General features: G+C 50.8%; 1 long non-coding RNA gene across 1 annotated transcript; it reads left to right on the forward strand.

Moving 5' to 3' along the window:
- Positions 1–579: 579 nt before the first annotated feature.
- Positions 580–1,720, forward strand: LOC107568672 (uncharacterized). The gene is made up of 3 exons (XR_001606793.1): positions 580–648; positions 1,324–1,512; positions 1,588–1,720. It is a non-coding gene; the product is annotated as an uncharacterized lncRNA (long non-coding RNA).
- The last annotated feature ends 1,726 nt before the right edge of the window (positions 1,721–3,446 follow it).

Here is a 3,446-nt window from a genome sequence, read left to right on the forward strand (position 1 = left end):
TGTGTCTCTGTCTGTCTGTGTCTCTGTCTGTCTGTGTGTCTGTCTGTCTGTGTGCGTGTGTGTGTCTGTCTGTCTGTGTCTCTGTCTGTCTTTGTCTGTCTGTGTCTCTGTCTGTCTGTGTGTGTGTGTGTGTCTGTCTCTCTGTGTGTCTGTCTGTCTGTGTCTCTGTCTGTCTTTGTCTGTCTGTGTCTCTGTCTGTCTGTGTGTGTGTGTGTGTGTGTCTGTCTGTCTGTCTGTGGGTCTGTCTGTGTCTCTGTCTGTCTGTGTCTCTGTCTGTCTTTGTCTGTGTGTGTGTGTGTGCGTGTGCGTGTGTGTGTCTGTCTCTGTCTGTCTGTCTGTCTGTCTGTGTGTGTATGCAGCGCACTCCCTGCGTCTGAGTAACAAAAAAAATAATATTTGCATTATATTAATAGACGAACTATGCTCATATTTATAATTCCAAACAATCAGTAAGCGACAGGTGTTTGGAAACGCTGTTTTGTACTCATTTAATGACGAGTCGGCTGCGGAAGATCTTGAGTGAGTAAATTATCAGGAGATTTATTCTGGAAGTGAACTAATCCTTTAAATGATGCTGCAAGCGATTGACTCCGTCTCTGGTGGTCTTCTTTCAGGTCCTGGGAGAGTTCCCGTGAAGTCAAACACAAAGTGAGTTCACTTTACACCTGCTGCTGTATCTGCTTTGGTTCAGTCGCTTATGCATTATGCAGTCGCTGAAGATCAGGTGATTCTGTAGATGCAAAACTGCACAAAGTGATGCTCATCCTCAGGATTTCGGTCTTGTTTTCCAGTACAATGTATATCTGCCAGTGTGCTCGGAACGAAAGTGATTTGATTTGATGACCCCGTTGGCAGATTTTCTTATTTTAATCATGAACTCTCTTAACTTTTTAGATCATGTCCTATGACATTTTGTCAGTAAATGTGTCTCTTGATTTAAGAATGAACAGAAACTTGTACTGAATGACAAGACACAGATACAGCGGAAGCATTTTTGCAGTGTGTTTGATTAAAATGAGTCTCAAACTTAAGATCTATGTCTAGTTTAAATCGTTTTGAAAATGCTTTAGGGGTTTTAGCAACTTCTGCATGGCAATGAATATCTAAACGATCTTAAATCAAGACACATTTACTAGAGAAGCAAACTTACATCAGATAAGAAGAGAATAGATTTATTTTTCTGACCATGTTGGCAGAAAACAAGAGTTCGTGTTTCACCGTGCTTCTCCAATAAATGTCTTGATTTCAGGATGTTTAGATATTTGTACTGAGATACAGACTATGAGCATCACCGTGTTTATTCCCGTCGTTCTCTTTCATCAGGAAGTTCACCATCAAAGACTTCGACATCGGCCGTCCGCTCGGGAAGGGGAAGTTTGGTAACGTGTATCTGGCGCGTGAGCGGAAGCTGAAGGTGATTGTGGCTCTGAAGGTGCTCTTTAAGTCTCAGATGGAGAAGGAAGGCGTGGAGCATCAGCTGCGGAGAGAGATCGAGATCCAGTCTCACCTCAGGTGTGTTTCGGCTGCTTCTGCCTCCTTCAGACGCTCTTCATGACCCTGCAGGAGCTAAAACAGTCTTCTTTCCAGGCATCCGAACATCCTGCGCTTCTACAACTACTTCCAGGACGACACGCGTGTGTTTCTGGTTCTGGAGTTCGCTCCGCGGGGAGAGATGTACAAAGAGCTGCAGCGCTGCGGACGCTTCGACGATCAGCGCACCGCCACCGTGAGTGACACTCACTCACTCACTCACACGGTCACACTCTCTCGCTCTCTCTCACTCACACGGTCTCACTCACACGGTCACACTCTCACGCTCACTCACTCTCTCTCTCTCACACGGTCACACTCTCTCTCTCACACGGTCACACTCTCACGCTCACTCTCTCACACGGTCACACTCACTCACTCTCACGGTCACTCACATGGTCTCACTCTCACGCTCACTCACTCACTCACTCTCACGGTCACACTCTCACGCTCACTCACTCTCTCACTCACTCACACGGTCACACTCTCTCGCTCACTCACACGGTCACACTCTCTCGCTCACTCACACGGTCACACTCTCTCGCTCACTCACACGGTCACACTCTCTCGCTCACTCACACGGTCACACTCTCTCGCTCACTCACACGGTCACACTCTCTCGCTCACTCACACGGTCACACTCTCTCGCTCACTCACACGGTCACACTCTCTCGCTCACTCACACGGTCACACTCTCTCGCTCACTCACACGGTCACACTCTCTCGCTCACTCACACGGTCACACTCTCTCGCTCACTCACACGGTCACACTCTCTCGCTCACTCACACGGTCACACTCTCTCGCTCACTCACACGGTCACACTCTCTCGCTCACTCACACGGTCACACTCTCTCGCTCACTCACACGGTCACACTCTCTCGCTCACTCACACGGTCACACTCTCTCGCTCACTCACACGGTCACACTCTCTCGCTCACTCACACGGTCACACTCTCTCGCTCACTCACACGGTCACACTCTCTCGCTCACTCACACGGTCACACTCTCTCGCTCACTCACACGGTCACACTCTCTCGCTCACTCACACGGTCACACTCTCTCGCTCACTCACACGGTCACACTCTCTCGCTCACTCACACGGTCACACTCTCTCGCTCACTCACACGGTCACACTCTCTCGCTCACTCACACGGTCACACTCTCTCGCTCACTCACACGGTCACACTCTCTCGCTCACTCACACGGTCACACTCTCTCGCTCACTCACACGGTCACACTCTCTCGCTCACTCACACGGTCACACTCTCTCGCTCACTCACACGGTCACACTCTCTCGCTCACTCACACGGTCACACTCTCTCGCTCACTCACACGGTCACACTCTCTCGCTCACTCACACGGTCACACTCTCTCGCTCACTCACACGGTCACACTCTCTCGCTCACTCACACGGTCACACTCTCTCGCTCACTCACACGGTCACACTCTCTCGCTCACTCACACGGTCACACTCTCTCGCTCACTCACACGGTCACACTCTCTCGCTCACTCACACGGTCACACTCTCTCGCTCACTCACACGGTCACACTCTCTCGCTCACTCACACGGTCACACTCTCTCGCTCACTCACACGGTCACACTCTCTCGCTCACTCACACGGTCACACTCTCTCGCTCACTCACACGGTCACACTCTCTCGCTCACTCACACGGTCACACTCTCTCGCTCACTCACACGGTCACACTCTCTCGCTCACTCACACGGTCACACTCTCTCGCTCACTCACACGGTCACACTCTCACGCTCACTCTCTCACTCACACGGTCACACTCTCACTCACACGGTCTCACGCTCACTCACTTTCTCACTCACACGGTCACACTCTCACGCTCACTCACTCTCTCACTCACACGGTCACACTCTCACGCTCACTCACACTCTCACTCACACGGT

Source organism: Sinocyclocheilus grahami, unplaced genomic scaffold (assembly GCF_001515645.1).
Source record: "Sinocyclocheilus grahami isolate Dianchi unplaced genomic scaffold, SAMN03320097.WGS_v1.1 scaffold1270.1, whole genome shotgun sequence".
In the NCBI taxonomy this organism is placed as follows: Eukaryota; Metazoa; Chordata; class Actinopteri; order Cypriniformes; family Cyprinidae; genus Sinocyclocheilus; species Sinocyclocheilus grahami.